Source organism: Prunus dulcis, unplaced genomic scaffold (assembly GCF_902201215.1).
Source record: "Prunus dulcis unplaced genomic scaffold, ALMONDv2, whole genome shotgun sequence".
NCBI lineage: Eukaryota > Viridiplantae > Streptophyta > Magnoliopsida > Rosales > Rosaceae > Prunus > Prunus dulcis.
In genome coordinates, this window is record NW_023010109.1 from 17,055 (window position 1) to 38,237 (window position 21,183).

Below are 21,183 nucleotides of genomic sequence, written 5' to 3' on the forward strand. Positions count from 1 at the left end.
AGTGTACTTTTTTTTTCTTCTTGTAGAGGCATTTCCTTTTGCTTTTGCGATTATTTCTGGTGAAATTGTGGACAATTGGAGGTGATTTCTGCAAAGGATATTGGATGTCTTGCTGGGCTTTTTTGAGTTTTTTTTTTTTTTCGAGTTTTTTTTTTGGTAAGAAATGGTATTAACAATGTTTTTCCATGAGATGGTATTAACAATTTACTTCTATTACATAGTATTAACAATGTACTTCAGGCTTGCTGGGCTTGTTTTGGGTTTTTTTATTTATTTAGTTTTTTGTGTTTGGCTTGTTTTAAGTTAATCAGTGGCAGTCATGTAATTTATAGGAACTTCAACACTTGTTTCTATTGTAGTAAATGAGTTTTGGGTGTGTTTCTAAAGTGCATTCCATGTAGGTTTTTTTTTATAATATCAGCCCATATTTTGGGTATATTATTAAAGCTCCCAAATATATTTGTATGTTTTAATTATGAGATAAACCAAAGCAAAGGATCTGGATCTCTAATAGATTACCAAAGAGAATTTTTTTGAACTAATAATTAAAGGGTATTTTATGAATAATGGTGGGTGGAAAGATAGGATTATGTTTTTTTAAATTTACATGGTGGATTAGAGGATAAGATGGGTGAGGAAATAGGATAGGGGTGGAAATAACATCACTCATTTATTTTTATTTTCATATTTTCATATTTTCATATGGGCCTAAACCCATTAACCCAACCCAAATTAATCCGAAATTTATTGGTTTGTGTGCGGCTTGATTGGATTTGGGTTTTGTTGAAAACTTGTTTCCAGTTCGGATTAGTTTGGCATTTGATAAATCGGTTTGGATCAGGTGAGAACGCTTATGCGAGAACCTTATATGAGAATCAATCTCAACCGTCCAAAGTAATCTAAACGGTTGAAAAGAAAAAGTAAGCTTAACGTAGAAATGGGTACGCTACACTTACCTCTTAGCCCAACTGTCCTGACGCGCTTTTTCCAATCGCGCTTTTTTCCCTTCCTTCCTCCGCTTTTACCAAACAAACCCTAAAATCTTCAGTAAAGGTGGGGAAATATCCAACCCTTATCTTTCTCTTTCTCCCACGTGTCTTTATCTTTCTTCCTTCTATCAATTCTTTCTTGAAATTTCCACCGCAAAATCTTACAACCCAAAAACTCCCACATTCTATCCCTCTTCATCGTCCTCATTCTCTTCACCTTCTTCACGTCAATTCTTCTTCCAAGCTCGACTGGCTTTGCATCTACTCACCCCCTTCCTCACATCCCGACAACTTAATCAACTACACGTTCCTCTTCTCCAGCCCAACTTGGAAATCTGGGTACAGAGCCAATGCTTTGCTAACCTTCACAGTCATAATTTTGGCCCTCATGCGTGCCATGGCCTCTATCTCTGATAATCTCAACCACCCCACTCCCACTTCCCAAATCCAAGTCCTTTCTCTTTTCTTTGGTAGACCTAGGATTTAAAAAGTTGAATTAGAATAGCCAGTTCGATTTTATGTTTGATTTTGCTTGTTCGGTCCGTTTAGGTGCTGAACATCAATTGGTGTAACAAGCAACCAAATCTGAACGACGAGGTACATTTCTCTAATTTATAGTTTGATGGGTTATATGTAAAATTGCTCTGTATATGAATTCAATTTGGTATTGGCTTAAATGGGTTTTCTTTGATTCTTCTTTATAATCTAGTTTAAAGACTGATACTTTGGGATTGATTTAGAAGCATAAGTGAGGGCTTTACACTCATCCTAATGGAATAAACTCAAATGCATAAGTAGAGTCCATTTACAACTCACCTTGTTGCTCATACAGAGAGTGTAAGGGCAGATTAAACAATTGAGCTAAAGGAGTCCTATTTGTACAAGGATTAATACATGATATGTACGGTTAAAGTTGGGATTCATACATCATTTTGATATGTTGGTTTTGTATTAATCTAAAATGTAAACACAGCTGTAAAGCTATACAGAAAAGTAAAAGACCATGTGCAGAGCTACTTGATGAGGAATAAACACAAGGATATCATATTTTATGTGATAATAAGTGCAGAACATGGAGATAAGACTCATGCTCAAGAATACTTTGACAGATTTCTTTAATGGGAAGAAATCTCTGAAGAACACACCGCTTCAGTTATAAATATGATAGGTCCCTGCTCTATCGATCGAATTGCAGAATCCACCCCCTATAGCCCCATTGATTGTACTGCATAAGGAGATCGTAGAGTTGCAGAAGCATATGTCATTGAACCAAGCATCCCTTCATCATGTAAGTGATCAAGAGGTATTGTGAGTTTCCTAAAGACTATATCTGATTTATTTTTCAGGCTTACATGATTTTCTATAGCAAGGGTCTTTGATGTTTATTTTCTTTATCAAATTTCCATGTGTATGCATTTGTGTGTATGGACTATGTATGGATGTACAGATTCAGAGCAAAGCTCTGAAATTTCCAGGTTTTGTGTTTTAGTTTCAGTAAATCATTTGAATCTTTGATCTAGGTGTATTTCATGTGTTGAAAGTAAAATATAAAGCGTTAATATTAGGATCCTGGAGAGCTTAATCACCTCTTTCCACTATTGGTATGAGCTCATTGATTATCTGTTTATAAATAATCAAGTAGTAAGATCACAGTCCTTCAGCCTTTTAAAATATGTGGTCGTTCTCCTCCGTCGAAAATGAGGTCCATGGTTTGACTAATTATAGGTGGTAGTTGATGGTGTTGAGGTTTGTGACAGATATAAGAGAACAGAATGAGATTGTTGTGACTATAGGAAAACATATAAAAGAAAATTTGACACCTTTTTATTTTTGTTTGATAATGAAAATAAAAAGGCAGTTTCTAGAGTTCAAAGTTATAAGAGCAACTCCACTCATTTGCCCTTAGTCATGGCAAGGGGGAGTTAGGGCAGCCACTATTCACGTGAATAGTGGTTGCCCTTGCAAATAGTATTTTGTGTTTTCACCCATTGCCATGGCTAAGGGCAATTACTATTCATTTTTTTTTCATAAATTTTTTAATGAAAATAATTAATTTAGATAATATTTTCAGCTAAGATTTTCGAGTTCCTACGTGTCAAGACTTCATAATCAGATAAAATTTCCGAATAAGATTTTTGAATTCAAATTTCGGATGAATTTCAAAATTCAAAATTCAGATAAATTTTTGGGTTCACATTTCGAATGAATTTCAAAATTCAAAATTCAGATAAATTTGGGTTCAAATTTTTGGATGAATTTCAAAATTCAAAATTCATACAAAATCATAGAGCAGATGAAATCAATGAGTTGCAGAGACAAGTCGATGAACAAGTTGTCATAACAGTGGCTTTGCAAGATGAAGAGAACCAAGGTCGCCGTAGTGGTTCAAAAGTTGGCCGCCGGCAGAATGTGGATAGACATAGGCATTCTAGGGTTAAGAATCTTTTGGAAGATTATTTTATCCCAACTTCTTTGTACTCTGATGTTGATTTTCGAAGGCGATTTAGAATGCGACCTCATTTGTTCAATAAAGTCATGCATGATATTTGCAATTATGATGCATACTTTGTTCAAAAGTGTGATGCTACTGGGGTTTTGGGGTTTCTTCCGGAGCAAAAGCTTACAGTTGTTATACAAATGTTGGCGTATGGAGCATCTGCTGATCAGGTGGATGAGATTGCCCGGATGGGGAAGTCCATTATATTGGAGGCTTTTGTAAGATTTTGTCAAGTAGTTGAAACTCTGTACACTAAGGACTACCTGCGTAGACCTATTCCTAGGGACCTCCAACGGCTTCTACAAAAAGCCTAAGCTCGAGAATTTCCAAGAATGATTGGTAGCATTGACTGCATGCACTGACAATGGAAGAATTGCCCAACTGCCTGGCAAGGTGATTACGAAAATAGAAAAGGCCAAAAAAGTATAATCCTTAAAGCCGTTGCTGGCTTCGACACATGGGTTTGGCATGCCTTCTTTGGAGTTGCAGGATCCCAAAATGACCTCAACGTGCTGGGTCAATCCCCGGTCTTTAACGATGTATTGAGAGGCCAGGGCCCTAATATCACCTATCAAGTCAACAATACAGTGTACCAGACGGGGTATTATCTAGCTGACGGCATCTACCCGAGTTGGACCACTTTTGTCAAATCCATTCCGAATTCCCGATCCCAAAAGCAAAAATTATTTGCTACCTATCAAGAAGGATACTGGAAAGATGTCGAAAGGTGTTTTGGCATCCTTCAAGCTCGGTGGTTGATTATTCGAGGTGCGGCCCGTATGTTTGATAAGGAGATCCTTAGAAGCATTATGATGATTTGTATCATCGTCCATAATATGATTGCGGATGATGAGTACGATTATGATGCTTTAGAGGTCTACGAACCGGATCCAATGAACACAGCCTTGACACGGATTTATAAAAGGACCATGGGGCCAAGTGTAGAACCGTTTGAGCCGGAATCGTTGGTGAGGGATGATCATTTCATGACCCGAATGATAGATCGATATATAGAAATGCAATCTTCATATATTCATGAAATGCGTCAAGTTCACTTGATTGAGCATCTATGGGCGGTGAAAGACAATGAAGATGAATAATTGAGCATAGATGCTTCGGTTATGTTTTATTTAGTTATGGTTAGGTTGTATTGTATTTTTATTTATTATGTTTTGGTTGTGGTTTGTTATTATTATTGTGCTTTGTTTGTAGTTTTTTTTATATTTTAATTTTGTTTTGTTTGAAGTATGGAATATGTTGAATAAAAAGGTAATTTATTGAATGCTTTATTTACTAAATAAAGAAATCTAATACAAGTCATTAAGAATTACTACTACTAAAATAAAATACATGAATTACAACTTTAATAGAAAACATGAAAAATACAAATACATAAAAGGTATGTTAACTAATTTAATGGTTTTCATCATTTAACCAATCCGTGTTGCTAGGCCCATCATCCCGGAAAAGTCTTTTTCTTATAACATCCTTTCGTTCTAACTTCCAAAATTGTTTTGTTTCAAGGGACATATGACTTGTATCCATCACTATGGTTTCCCGATCCGTTTTGTCCATATCTTTTTTGCGCAAATACTCCATTTCTCGTGCATACTCGGTTTGAAGGGCCAACTCGTTATCCTGACGTTTCTGCTCCATTTCAATTCTTATGCCGTTTTGCCTTGCAATTTTCTCCAAAAACTTTGAATTATTATTGCTTGACTTACCTAATTTCTTTGCCTTCGCTGCCTTTCGGCCAATGGGCCTCAGCTCCTTTTCGATGGGTGAGTCTTAACTCATAGGGAATCGAGAGGTGAATCCAATGTCATTGAATCACAGAGTGGCGTCTCGTTTAACACAACGGCGGGACCCGTCGGAATAATTATGAAGAGTTTGCAATATTTTACAACCTCCCAACATTCATGATGGTTGAAACTTTTTTTGCCACCCCGGTTGCACCGAACCACATCTGTGCTTGAATCATCTATTTAACAAAAAAATGAAAATGCAATAAATATTTAAAATATATTGGATATGCAAGTAACAAAAAAAATAATAATGGAAATGCAATTAACCTTACAAATAAATTAGAAGTGCAAGAAAATTAAGAAACAATTGGAAATGCAAGAAATATTAACAACATATTGAAAATGCAAGAAATATTAACAAAATATTGAAAATGCAAGAAACAATTAGAAGTGCAAGAAAATTAAGAAACAATTGGAAATGCAAGAAATATTAACAACATATTGAAAATGCAAGAAATATTAACAAAATATTGAAAATGCAAGAAATATTAACAAAATATTGAAAATGCAATAAATATTAACCAAATATATATATATATATATATATATATTAGTGTTGTAAAGTAAAATGGGTGAAGCCCACATGGCCAACTAACATTCAAGTTTAACACAAAATCAAACAATACACCCACCAAACCAAGCCTCTCTATATTGAAAAGCCCCTATAAATTATCACTGTCTGAGGTTTTCAGATGATCTTCAACTTCAGATATTTGGCACCCCACAGAACCAACCTCCTCCTCCCCTTCTTCTTCTTCTTCTACTAACCCAAACAGCCACTCTCTCTCTCTCACACAAAAGAGAAAGAGTGGAGTCTATTTGAGGAGAAATTCTGTTGGTATAAACACTAAAGTTGTAGCCCTATTATGTTATGTAGTGAAAAGTTATTGATTCTGCTCTCCAAGGACGTAGGCATAGCCGAACCTCGTTAAATGCTGTGTCTCATCTACTGAATTTTCTCTCTAGGAGAATTTCTCTCTGCTCTCTTTCTCTTCACTCACTCACCCTCTTTCTTCATTCTCTTCCTCTACTCTCTTTCTTCTCTCATTACAAGCAAATATAATGCCTATTTATAGGCAAAGCAAATGGCTTTTCAATATAAAGAGGCTTGGTTTGGTGGGTGTGTGGTTTGATTTTGTGTTGAACTTGAATGTTAGTTGGCTATGTGGGCTTTACCCATTCTTCTTTACAACACTCCCCCTTGGAGACCACATGTCCCTAGATTGGTTGCCTCATTAAAACCTTGCTTGGAGAAAACCTAGTGAGGTAGAAAACTGATGGAAGGAAGAAAGAAGAGTACAACAATCTGTATAGCATACTTCTGGATGCTCCCCCTGATTAATATCTCCCCCTGATGTCTTCATGACTATCTTTTGGAGTGAGAATCTTTCGGAGTGAGTGGAGGATGTAGCCATTAATAATTCTCGTAGTTGAGTAAGTAAATATATTTCCAGTGAGCTATCTCTATGTAAATCATAAATTTTTTTTTTTTTTTTTTTTAGAGTCCGCGTTTCCAACAAAACTTGGGCTATTTGTAAGTTCACTTGAAAGAATATGCCCGTACATGGTGTTATGCGGGAATAGCATCAAATATACCTCACATCATCCCAAAATGATGGTGATGGAGTTGAGCCTTATCTGGAAAATATGATGTCCGGTCCAATATACTTCCGGAAAATCCTTAAAGTGTCCAACGGATAATCCTCATAAAAATGCTTCAATACTTTCTTAGTATAAGCAAGAATCTTGTTGGCATAATGCTCGATCTTTAAGTCGAGACAAATATTTCTGGAACTCTTGAGAAGCTTTAATGTGTTGCAAACACATTATAATCAATATACTCACTGAGGCAATTTATGTACATTAACATTGAGTACAGATTTTGTGCTTCAGGCACATGTCATTCAGGGACTTGCTTCATGCAATTTCAATCCTTTCAAGGATTTTGTTTAAAGGGATTAAACTTTATGACACATTATATAGCTTTAACCTAGCTATTTATACATCTTTAGGGAATCGCTTCTGGCAATATGCTCCGTGCATTTAATAACCCTTAAAGATAACATGTTGGTCTCCGTAAATGTGCAATAAAGGGGCACAATTGAATCTATAAATATGGAGAAAACCCAACATTCCTTGTTTATGCCAAAAACATTGTGTCATACAAAGTAGGTATATTCCCTTTTATTCCGAACACCCAAGTATAACTTTCAGTATTAACAAATTTTGGGGGTCGTACTGTGGGTTTGTTCTTTCACGTTCATTCTTATCTATAATGGAATTACCTCATTCCATTTTGGCCAATGATATTGTCGACATTTAATAATTGAACGTGGTTCCAATCAACACAACCCATTGATGATTTGAGTAGCTACTCCAAAATCAAAATTTGTCATTCATCAATTCATGATCCCACCATTCTCATGTGCATGCGCATACATCAATTATAAGCATTTCTTTGCTTTTGGGTACCCAAGCCACTGCAGGGGGCTTTTATTATGTGAGAATGTGGATTATAACCTCCAATGGAGCGTTATTTTATAGTAGGGCGTGGATAATCTCCATTTAGGGAGTTGGAACATTTAGAACCCATATATCTGTCCTGCTGCAGGCATGCCACAGATTAATACATACATGTCAATTAATTTCTGGGACTTTAACCCATACAATTTGCTACGCATTAGGCGTGCACAATATCAATATTGACATGTCAAAGGATTGTCCTTTCGGGACTTCAATCCACATCATTTGCTATGCAACAGGCGTGCATCATATTGATCACTGCTATACCCATATTATGTTCTTATGGGACTTTAATCTGTGCAGTGTATTATCAATGTATCCAACTTGCAATCTGTAAAATTTGTGTTAATAATTCATGGATACATACAAGCCATTCTTTTGGAACGGACTTATCTCCCCATTTGGTTACCTTTCAAGATAAAATATCAAATAAGTATATAAGCATAAAATAACACAAGTATTGCTTACATCCTTAGGTGGGAGAAACTTTTCTCAAGTATCATTCAAGCTCGTATCGGCCCAGTAAATATAATGTAGTGCTTGATGATCTAGTTATATCCTGCAAAAGCAAAAGTCACAATTCTTCTCTCTGTCAAAAACAAATAACCCTCAGAGTTAGGATCACTGCATGGATTCTTTCTTCGGATGTTCATTCTAAAGAAATAAAATCCCTTATGAACAGAGAGTTATAAAAAGAAAGAAAAGATACAAAAATTGTGATATTGATTGCAAGGTAAGGTAAGCAATCAAGGAAGGAAGCTGGTGGGAGCAAACAACAAGCTCTCATTTCTCCTAGTCTAGAAGGACCTCAGGAGATTAGAGCATAAGGTCGCCTTCACAGTTCCCTGATGTAGCGGAAACGTGATCAGGGATAGTCTTGCTTCCTGAATGGATGATCAGAGATAGTCTTGCTTCTCGGGCATATTGAGTGCTTACTGATAAGAAAAACAAGTAGATATCGCATCACTAGGTATGGAGAAAATTGGATGTCTTCTGCAAAGAAAATTTCGTTAGTAACACATTTATACACAAATACAATGAATAGGTAGAACCGGTGAATTTCAAATTAACCATAGGAAAATTGCGAGATTCTCGGGATACTTTTGAAAAAGTAGCTCCGTGAAATCTGTAAAGCAAGATCGGCTTTGACGAAAATAATACTTGAAAATGCCGAAAGTGCCGACAGGCATTATTAGAGGCCACGTGAAGTTTTGGACTCTGGGAAAGAAAAAGATAATATGGGGATTCGAGAAGATATTGGGATCCTGGAAATGTTGCCACATTTTCGTCTATAGATATTGCCTTTGCAAAACTTGATTGGAGCAACTGCGTTTCAACTCAACTTCCTTCATTTTCTGAAACTTTAGTTTTTGTAAGACTTTCTTCGAAACCTTCTTAAAATGGCTTCCTCTTCTTCCTGCCCAAATTATTTCAATTTAAATGATGCTCCCACAACAACCAGTGACGCCAAAGTTTGGCGTCCATCCTTTGTATCCCAAAATCGTCATCTCACAGTTAATGATTCTGTGATGATGAATGATGCTACTGCTGTCATAGTAGCTAGGAATTTCATTACTCCAATGGATGAAATGTTGTTGACAGGGAGGTCTGAGGAAGAGGCTATTGATGACTCAATGGCTTTTAGCATTCAGAGTGCTGCTTCTGTTTCTAACATGGCTGATCGTTTGCGTGCTAGAGCAAACGAGGTTCAGAAGCTAACAACTGAAAATTCGTCTCTTCAAAGAATGCTTCATGAGTCTCAACAGGAGGTTGAGAAACTTAAAGGAGAGAATAATGCCTTGTTGAAACTGGTGAGTTCGTACTCTGTTGATACACTGAGAAGGCTAGACATGCTGCAGGTCTCAAATGAAAGAATTTTGGGAGACCACGAGAGGCTCATGGCTAAGCTTAAGAGGCGTCGTCCTCTTCCTTCAGAGGCTTCCAGAACATAATGTAATTTTATAGATTTTACAGGGCCTGCACCTTCATTGCAGGTGGAAAAAATCTATCTGTTATATGCTCCTTTCCTGTTATAATAATTGCGCACATTCTTAAACTTGCACCTGTGGTTTTTACGTCTTTTCAAAATGACGGTTTGGAACCTTGTGCCTTATAGGTTCAAATAACCACATCGACTCTCCCAAATTTCATATTTCAACGCATGTGAGCCCGTAACTTCTGGCCCGGGCTAAACACAAACTCAGAATTTATTCGCCCTTTTCAAATGGACATGAAATATGGATTGAGTAAAAGCCACGCTAATATCACAATATAGTAGTGAAGAGCATTAACTACTATATACCCACAACTTCAAGTTCAGGATCTCTCATATATTTGGGTCCATGGGCTTCCGGCCCAGATATAACAAAATATGTGGGGAGCCTCAATTCATTATTTGAGGTTTATACTGATATTATCCATTTCACGGTGTATTTTTAACAACCGGAATTCACAAAATATATTTCTTCCTTGAGGTGTCGATTATAACAAATCGAACTTTATTAAATTCATCATTCTCTTATGCCAAAGAAATATGTGGTGTACCACAATTTGCAATAATACCTCAAGGGTTGTCCATTTAACTGTTGGAACTTTAGGTTCTCAACACTGTTAGATTTTGAACTTCAGGCCAAAATCACATATTCTCATGGTATGGATATTCAATCCCTTTAGATTTTGAACTTCGGGCCAAAATCACATATTCTCATGGTATGGATATTTTTACAATTTTCTGTACATATTTCGGGACTTCAAGTCCTTACATAATTGTCCATATTTTGAGAAACTTCTGGCATCTCATTTAATTGCTCATCCATGAGTTTAAGGAACTGCAGGTTCCCTTTTGTATATAGTGACGGTTTACCCAAAATGATTAATATTTATGCATACGTCACTATTCATGTGTATAGTACTATTCATCAAGTCATGAATACATATTTATTCATGTGTGCAGTACATTTGTCAGTACAGTTATTATTCATGTGTACGGCACTTTTAACCAATACGGTACTGTTACATCATCAAGGAACTCTAGGTCCTTATTTACATGTCAAGGATCAAGGATCTTCAAGTCCGATCTCTTGTTTACAAGTATAGTACCGGAGAGACTGCCAGCTCTCATATCAATATCATCATCAAGGATCTTCAAGTCCTGATGTGTTGTGATATTAGCGTGGCTTTTACTCAATCCATATTTCATGTCCATTTGAAAAAGGCGAATAAATTCTGAGTTTGTGTTTAGCCCGGGCCAGAAGTTACGGGCTCACATGCGTTCAAATATGAAATTTGGGAGAGTTGATGTGGTTATTTGAACCTATAAGACAAAAGGTTCCAAACCGTCATTTTGAAAAGACGTAAAAATCACAGGTGCAAGTTTAAGAACGTGCGCAATTATTATAACAGGAAATGAGCATATAACATATAGATTTTTTTTTTTCCGCCTGCAATGAAGGTGCATCCCTGTAAAATCTATAAAATTACATTATGTTCTGGAAGCCTCTGAAGGAAGAGGACGGCGCCTCTTAAGCTTAGCCATGAGCCTCTCGTGGTCTCCGAAAATTCTTTCATTTGAGACCTGCAGCATGTCTAGCCTTCTCAGTGTATCAACGGAGTACGAACTCATCAGTTTCAACAAGGCATTATTCTCTCATTTAAGTTTCTCAACCTCCTGTTGAGACTCATGAAGCATTCTTTGAAAAGACGAATTTTCAGTTGTTAGCTTCTGAACCTCGTTTGCTCTAGCACGCAAACGATCAGCCATGTTAGAAACAGAAGCAGCACTCTGAATACTAGAAGCCATTAAGTCATTAATAGCCTCTTCCTCAGACCTCCCTGTTAACAGCATTTCATCCACTGGAGTGATGAAATTCCTAGCTACTATGACAGCAGTAGCGTCATTCATCATCACAGAATCATTAACTGTGAGATGACGATTTTGGGATACAAAGGATAGACGCCAAACTTTGGCGTCACTGGTTGTTGTGGGAGCATCATTTAAATTGAAATAATTGGGGCAAGAAGAAGAGAAAGCCATTGTAAGAAGGTTTCGAAGAAAGTCTTACAAAAACTAAAGTTTCAAAAAATGAAGGAAGTTGAGTTGAAACGCAGTTGCTCCAATCAAGTTTTGCAAAGGCAATGTCTATAGACGAAAATGTGGCAACATTTCCAGGATCCCAATATCTTCTCGGATCCCCATATTATCTTCTTCTTTCCCAGATTCCAAAACTTCACGTGGCCTCTAATAATGCCTATCGGCACTTTCGGCATTTTCAAGTATTATTTTCGTCAAAGCCGATCTTCCTTTACGGATTTCACGGAGCTACTTTCATGTCTAGCCTTCTCAGTGTATCAACGGAGTATGAACTCACCAGTTTCAACAAGGCATTATTCTCTCCATTAAGTTTCTCAACCTCCTGTTGAGACTCATGAAGCATTCTTTGAATAGACGAATTTTCAATTGTTAGCTTCTGAACCTCGTTTGCTCTAGCACGCAAACGATCAGTCATGTTAGAAACAGAAGCAGCACTCTGAATACTAGAAGCCATTAAGTCATTAATAGCCTCTTCCTCAGACCTCCCTGTTAACAGCATTTCATCCATTGGAGTAATGAAATTCCTAGCTACTATGACAGCAGTAGCGTCATTCATCATCGCAGAATCATTAACTGTGAGATGACGATTTTGGGATATAAATGATGGACGCCAAACTTTGGCGTCACTGGTTGTTGTGGGAGCATCATTTAAATTGAAATAATTGGGGCAAGAAGAAGAGGAAGCCATTTTAAGAAGGTTTCAAAGAAAGTCTTACAAAAACTAAAGTTTCAGAAAATGAAGGAAGTTGAGTTGAAACGCAGTTGCTCCAATCAAGTTTTGCAAAGACAATATCTATAGACGAAAATGTGGCAACATTTTCAAGATCCCAATATCTTCTCGGATCCCCATATTATCTTTTTCTTTCCCAGATTCCAAAACTTCACGTGGCCTCTAATAATGCCTGTAGGCACTTTCGGCATTTTCAAGTATTATTTTCGTCAAAGCCGATCTTGCTTTACGGATTTCACGGAGCTACTTTTTCAAAAGTACCCTGAGAATCTTGCAATTTTCCTATGGTTAATTTGAAAGCCTGTCGGCACTTTGGGCATTTTCAAGTATTATTTTCGTCAAAGTCGATCTTGCTTTATAGATTTCACATAGCTATTTTTTCAAAAGTACCCCGAGAATCTCGCAATTTTCCTGTGGTTAATTTGAAATTCACCGGTTCTACCTATTCCTTGTATTTGTGTATAAATGTGTTACTAACGAAATTTTCTTTGCAGAAGATATCCAGTTTTCTCCATACCTAGTGATGCGATATCTACTTGTTTTTCTTATCAGTGAGCACTCAATATGCCCGAGAAGCAAGACTATCTCTGATCATCCATTCATGAAGCGAGACTATCCCTGATCACGTTTCCGCTACATCAGGGAACTGTGAAGGCGATCTTATGCTCTAATCTCCTGAGGTCCTTCTAGACTAGAAGAAATGAGAGCTTGTTGTCTGCTCCCACCAGCTTCCTTCCTTGATTGCTTACCTTACATTGCAATCAATATCACAATTTTTGTATCTTTTCTTTCTTTTTATAACTCTCTGTTCATAAGGGATTTTATTTCTTTAGAATGAACATCCGAAGAAAGAATCCATGCAGTGATCCTAACTCTGAGGGTTATTTGTTTTTGACGGAGAGAAGAATTGTGACTTTTGCTCTTGCAGGATATAACTAGATCATCAAGCGCTACATTTTATTTACTGGGCCGATACGAGCTTGAATGATACTTGAGAAAAGTTTCTCCCACCTAAGGATGTAAGCAATACTTGCGTTATTTTATGTTTATATACTTATTTGATATTTTATCTTGAAAGGTAACCAAATTGGGAGATAAGTCCGTTCCAAAAGAATGGCTTGTATGTATCCATAAATTATTAATGCAAATTTTACAGATTGCAAGTTGGATACATTGATAATACACTACACAGATTAAAGTCCCATAAGAACAAAATATGGGTATAGCAGTGATCAATCTGATGCACGCCTGTTGTGTAGCAAATGATGTGGCTTGAAGTCCCGAAAGGACAATCCTTTGACATGTCAATATTGATATTGTGCACGCCTAATGCGTAGCAAATTGTATGGATTAAAGTCCCAGAAATTAATTGACATGTATGTATTAATCTGTGGCATACCTGCAGCATGACAGATATATAGGTTCTAAATGTTCCAACTCCCTAAATGGAGATTATCCACGCCCTACTATAAAATAACGCTCCGTTGGAAGTTATAATCCACATTCTCACATAATAAAAGCCCCCTGTAGTGGCTTGGGTACCCAAAAACAAAGAAATGCTTATAATTGATGTATGCGCATGCACATGAGAATGGTGGGATCATGAATCGATGAATGACAAATTTTGATTTTGGAGTAGCTACTCAAATCATCAATGGGCTGTGTTGGTTGGAACCACGTTCAATTATTAAATGTCGACAATATCATTGGCCAAAATGAAATCCATGCCAAACCGTTTCAAACTTTTTCAGTATAAGTTGATTGATGCACCAAAATTCCATTAGCACTCCAATGGTCGTTCGGGCCCTTGACACTAAGAAAGACCCATATCGTCCAAAAGGGGATGATGAAATGGTCCTTGGTCCAGAAGTACCATATATTAGTGCAATAGGTGCATTATTGTACCTAGCACAACGCCCAGAGTATTGTTGGTTATGCTGATGCAGGATATCTCTCTGATACACATCAAGGACGATCACAGACTGGGTATGTATTTACATGTGGAGGAACTGCAATCTCATGGCGCTCAACGAACCAAACACTAGTGGCCACATCTTTCAATCACTCAGAAATACTCGCCCTCCACGAAGCCAGTCGTGAATGCGTTTGGTTAAGGTCGGTGATCCATCACATCCGAAGCACATGAGCCCTACCCTCAGCAACAGACACTCCAACAATCCTGAATGAGGACAATGCAGCTTGTATTGCTCAGATCACATGAGGGTATATCAAGGGTGACAGGACCAAGCACATATCGTCAAAATTTTTCTATACACATGAGCTCCAGAAGAGTCAAGAAATCAAAGTCAGACAAATCCGGTCAAGCGATAACCTGGCAGATCTCTTCACTAAATTATTGCCGACATATACATTCCAAAAGTTAGTGCATGGCATCGGATTACGACAACTCTGCAAGCAATCAAGTTGGAGCATGCAAAATCAGGGGGAGCATTCAAAAGTCCTCTAACACCGGACATATGCGCGTTGTACTCTTTTTCCTTCGCTTAGGTTTTTTCCCACTGGATTTTTCCAAGCAAGGTTTTAATGAGGCAACCAATCTATGGACATGTGGTCTCCAAGGGGGAGTGTTGTAAAGTAAAATGGGTGAATCTCACATGGCCAACTAACATTCAAGTTCAACACAAAATCAAATCATACACCCACCAAACCAAGCCTCTCTATATTGAAAAGCCCCTATAAATTATCACCGTCTGAGGTTTTCAGGTGATCTTCAACTTCAGATATTTGGCACCCCACAGAACCAACCTCCTCCTTCCCTTCTTCTTCTTCTTCTACTAACCCAGACAACCACTCTCTCTCTCTCTCTCACAAAAGAGAAAGAGTGGAGTATATTTGAGGAGAAATTCTGTCGGTGTAAATACTAAAGTTGTAGCCCTATTATGTGATATAGTGAAAAGTTACTGCTGCTGCTCTCCGAGGACGTAGGTATAGCCCAACCTTGTTAAATGCTGTGTCTCATCTACTTTACGTGCAGCTCAATATTCGCACATATCCCAGTTCATTTTATAACAATTAGGAGATTAAACTTAATAAAATAAAATTTATAAAATACTTACCTCGTTAGTACGATTTTCCCCGCTTCTATAGTTGTCCATCGCTTTTGCCAGGGCATCTCTCCATTTTCCCAACTCTTTATTGAGAATTTTTCACCTATTAAATAATGTCATCTCCGTACGAGTAGACTCCAGAATTTTTTCGCAAAATTCAGCATGAATTTTTTTCCACATATGAAAAAAATTTATCTCATTGCCGGACACGGGACAATGTCAAATTTGGAGCCAAGCCTCACACAAGGAAACATCTTCCATGGTGCTCCAAGCCCCTCCGGTTTTGATAGAAGAAGCCATAAAATATGAAATAAAAATACAAGGTGAAAAAGAGGAAAATGTTGAGTAAAGAGTGAATAATAGTTGAAATATAATGAAATGTATGAGGATTGGTGTTGAAAGTGGAGGGTATTGATAGGTATTTATAGAAGAAAAAAAATTGGAATTTTTTAAAAAAAATTTCAATTTTTTTTCATAATTTTATTGCCAAAAAAATGCTAGCCGTTAGATTGGATTTGGAGAAGCTGATCGGAGTGCTGGTGGTGCGACACGTGCCATCTTCCCGTTGGAGCTGACGTCAGCGCGTGCTGGTTCAAATTTTTTTTACCGTTGGTGTGTGCCAACGGTAAAAACAATTTGAACGAGCTCGCTGACGTCACAACCCGCAGGCTTCACCTCGGGCTGAATTGGCCTTTGGGCTGGCCCGAGTTGGTGGGACCCACTCCCCCCGGGGCTTGGGCTGACTACTGGAACGAATTTTTTTTTCCCCCAGCCTTAGGCTCAGCTGCTGGTTGGACTTGCTCTAATAACCCCATGATTGTGGATTTTTGTCTACTATGTGGCACTCTAAGAGCAAGTCCAACCAGAAGTTGAGCCCAAGGCTGGGGGGAAAAAAAATTCGTTCCAGCGGTCAGCCCAAGCCCGGGGGAGAGTGGGTCCCACCAACTTGGGCTAGCCCGAAGACCAGTTCAGCCCGAGGTGAAACCTGAGGGCTGTGACGTCAGCGCTTGCGTACGGTAAAAAAAAAAAAATTTGAACCAGCGCGTGCTGACGTCATCGCGACGCCAACTCCAACGGGTCGCGCCCCCAGCGCTCCGATCAGCTTCTTCGAATCCAATCCAACGGCTGGCATTTTTTGGACAATAAAATTATGAAAAAAAAATCAAAATTTTAAAAAAAAATTTCTGATTTTTTTTTTTGTAAATACTTATCAATACCCTTCACTTTCAACATCAATCCTCATACACTTCATTATACTTCTACTATTATTCATTATTTACTCAACATTTTCCTCTTTTTCACTTTGTATTTTTATGGCTTCTTTTATCGAAACCGGAGGGGCTTTGAGCACCATGGAAGATGTTTCCTTGTGTGAGGCTTTACTCCAAATTTGTCATTGTCCCGTGTCCGACAATGAGATGAAATTTTAAATTCATGCCAAATTTTGTGAAAAAATTCCGGGGTCTACACGTGCGGAGATGGCATTACCTAGTAGGTGGAAAATTCTCAATAAAGAGTTGAGAAAATGGAGAGATGCCCTAGCAAAAGCGATGGACAACTAAAGAAGCGGGGAAAATCGTACTAACGAGGTAAGTATTTTATAATTTTTGTTTTATTAAGTTTAATCTCCTAATATATATATATATATATATATATATTGTTCATATTTCTTGCATTTTCAATATTTTGTTAGTATTTCTTGCATTTTCAATATGTTGTTAATATTTCTTGCATTTCCAATTGTTTCTTGCACTTCTAATTGTTTCTTGCATTTTCAATATGTTAATATTTCTTGCATTTCCAATTGTTTCTTGCACTTCTAATTGTTTCTTGCATTTTCAATATGTTAATATTTCTTGCATTTCCAATTGTTTCTTAATTTTCTTTCACTTCTAATTTATTTGTAAGGTTAATTGCATTTCCATTTTTTTTTTTTTTTTTACTTTCATATCCAATATATTTTAAATATTTATTGCATTTCCATTTTTTTGTTAAATAGATTATTCAAGCACAAATGTGGTTCGGTGCAACCGGGGGTGGCAAAAAAAGTTTCAACCATCATGAATGTTGGGAGGTGGTGAAATATTGCAAACGCTTTATAATTATTCCGACGGGTCCCGCCGTTGTGTTAAACGAGACGCCACTCCGTGATTCAATGACATCGGATTCACCTCTCGATTCCCCTATGAGTCAAGACTCACCCATCGAAAAGGAGCCGAGGCCCATTGGCCGAAAGGCCGAAGGCAAAGAAAGCGGGTAATTCAAGCAATAATAATTCAAAGTTTTTGGAGGAAATTGCAAGGCAAAACGGCATAAGAATTGAAATGGAGCAGAAACGCCAGATAACGAGTTGGCCCTTCAAGCCGAGTATGCACGAGAAAGGGAGTATTTGCGCAAAAAAGATATGGACAAGACGGATCGAGAAACCATGGCGATGGATACAAGTCATATGTCCCCTAAAACAAAACAATTTTGGAAGCTAGAACGAAGGGATGTTATGAGCTTTTCCGGGATGATGGGCCTAGCACACGGATTGGTTAAATGATGGAAACCATTAAATTAGTTAGCATACCTTTTATGTATTTGTATTTTTCATGTTTTCTATTAAAGTTGTTGTAATTCATGTATTTTATTTTAGTAGTAGTAATTCTTAATGACTTGTATTAGATTTCTTTATTTAATAAACAAAGCATTCAATAAATTACCTTTTTATTCAACATATTCCATACTTCAAACAAAACAAAATTAAAATAAAAAAAAACTACAAACAAGGCACAATAATAATAACAAACCACAACCAAACCATAATAAATAAAAATACAACACAACCTAACCATAACTAAATAAAACATAACCAAAGCATCTATGCTCCATCATTCATCTTCATTGCCTTTCACCGCCCATAGATGCTCCATCAAGTGAACTTGATGCATTTCATGAATATACGAAGATTGCATCTTTGTATATCGATCTATCATTCGGGTCATGAAATGACCATCCCTTACCAACGGTTCTCCACTTGGCCCCATGGGCCTTTCATAAATCCGTGTCAATGCCGTGTTTATTGGATCCGGTTCGTAGACCTCTAAAGCATCGTAATCGTACTTATCCTCCACAATCATATTATGGAGGATGATGCAAGTCATCATAATGCTTCTGAGGATCTCCTCATCAAACATACGGGGGCAGCACCTCGAACAATCAACCAAAGAGCTTGAAGGATGCCAAAACACATTTCGACATCTTTCATGTATCTTTCTTGATAGGTAACAAATAATTTTTGCTTCTGGGATCGGGAATTCGGAATGGATTTGACAAAAGTGGTCCACCTCGGGTAGATGCCGTCAGCTAGATAATACCCCGTCTGGTACACTGTATTGTTGACTTGATAGGTGATATTGGGGCCCTGGCCTCTCAATACATCGTTGAAGACCGGGGATTGACCCAGCACGTTGAGGTCATTTTGGGATCCTGCAACTCCAAAGAAGGCATGCCAAACCCATGTGTCGAAGCCAGCAACGGCTTCAAGGATGATACTTTTTTGGCCTTTTCTATTTCCGTAATCACCTTGCCAGGCAGTTGGGCAATTCTTCCATTGCCAGTGCATGCAGTCGATGCTACCAATCATTCCTGAAAATTCTCGAGCTTCGGCTTTTTGTAGAAGCCGTTGGAGGTCCCTGGGAGTAGGTCTACGCAGGTAGTCCCTAGTGTACAGAGTTTCAACTGCTTGACAAAATCTTACCAAAGCCTCCAACGTAGTGGACTTCCCCATCCGGGCAATCTCATCCACCTGATCAGCAGATGCTCCATATGCCAACATTCGTATAACAGCTGTAAGCTTTTGCTCTGGAAGAAGCCCCAAAACCCCAGTAGCATCACACTTTTGAACAAAGTATGCATCATAATTGCAAATATCATGCATGACTTTATTGAACAAATGGGGTTGCATTCTAAATCGCCTTTGAAAATCAACATCAGAGTACAAAGAAGTTGGGATAAAATAATCTTCCAAAGATTCTTACCCCGAGAATGCCTATGTCGGTCCACATTCCGCCGGCGGCCGACTTGTGAACCACGGCGGCGACCTTGGTTCTCTTCATCTTGCAAATCCACTGCTATGACAATTTGTTCATTGACTTGTTTCTGCAACTCATTGATTTCATATGCTCTACAGTTTCTCTCATTTGTTTCTTGCTTTTGCCTCTCCAAGCATCTCCTAAAATCTTCCATTGAGAATGAATGAAGTATGAATTCTAAACTCTGAGAAATGAAAACATAGAAAGATGTGGTGTGAGAGGTATGAGCTGAGCCTCTGGTTTTATGGAAAATTTTGGCAAGATAGACATACCACGTGGCTTGATTTGATTGGATGAAAATCTTTTCTGAAATTTGAAATTCATCCGAAATTTGAACCCAAATTTGTATGAATTTTGAAATTCATCTGAAATTTGAACCCAAATTTATCTGAATTTTGAAATTCATTCGAAATTTGAACCAGAAAATTTATCTGAAATTTGAATTTTAAAATTCATCCGAAATTTGAATCCAAAAATCTTATCCGAAAATTTTATCCAATTATGAATAGTCTTGACACGTAGAAACCCAGAAATCTTATTTGAAAATATTATCCAAATTAATTATTTTCATTAAAAATTTTGTGAAAATTTTTTTTTTAATAATAATTGCCCTTAGCCATAGCAATGGGTGGAAACACAAAATACTATTTGCAAAGGCAACCACTATTCACGTGAATAGTGGCTGCCCTAGCTCCCCCTTTGCCATGGCTAAGGGCAAATGGGTGGAGTTGCTCTTAATGCTCTACTTCCTTCTCTATGCAGCTTGTTTTTCCCCTCCAATTTGGTATTATTTCTGTATCTTAATGCATTGACAATAGCTTTAGTAGGTATCATTTGTATCTTAATGTGTTGACAATAATGTTAGTAGATATCATTTATGTATCTTAATGTGTTGACAATAGTGTTAGTAGATATCATTTATGTATCTTAATGTGTTGATGATAGTGTGAGTATTGTGGATATGGGTATCAGGTCTGTATCTTCATGTTTGCGTAATAGTTTTAGTATATCTTATGTAAACTTTGTATGTTGCAGGTATAAATTGGCATATGGGTTTGAACTATGTTTCACATAGGCGAGTACAGTTCTGTAATCAAGCAATTTCTATAGATAAACGTTAGGATTAAAATTCACAATAAAATATGAGTCTTAAACGATTCAAAGGATTCACTAGAGCTTCAACATCATATTTTTATAATTTTAAAAAATTATAAATTTTACAAATAATAGAGAAATGGCACAAGTCATAATTGCAATGCTGCATCATTACTTGTTTGCCACGAAAATATCTTTTGTAAACACTTCAAAAGGATTCACTAGAGCTTCCACATATCTTCATTTATTATTCACTAAAGCTTCATAATAATATTTTTATTTTTTGACTAAGAAGTCTTCATTAGCACTT

The 21,183-nt window shown here is 37.3% G+C and overlaps 1 long non-coding RNA gene across 9 annotated transcripts; it reads left to right on the top strand.

The window, feature by feature from the left end:
- The first annotated feature begins 1,024 nt into the window (after nt 1-1,024).
- LOC117612908 lies at nt 1,025-20,899 on the top strand. Of its 9 annotated transcripts, none has more exons than XR_004583599.1 (3): nt 1,025-1,586; nt 2,099-2,277; nt 20,814-20,899. It is a non-coding gene; the product is annotated as an uncharacterized LOC117612908 (long non-coding RNA). The 9 variants fall into 9 exon arrangements; XR_004583597.1 differs by having other exon boundaries at nt 2,099-2,292; nt 20,814-20,894; XR_004583594.1 differs by lacking the exon at nt 20,814-20,899 and adding an exon at nt 17,702-17,750 and having other exon boundaries at nt 2,099-2,292.
- Nucleotides 20,900-21,183: the final 284 nt, after the last annotated feature.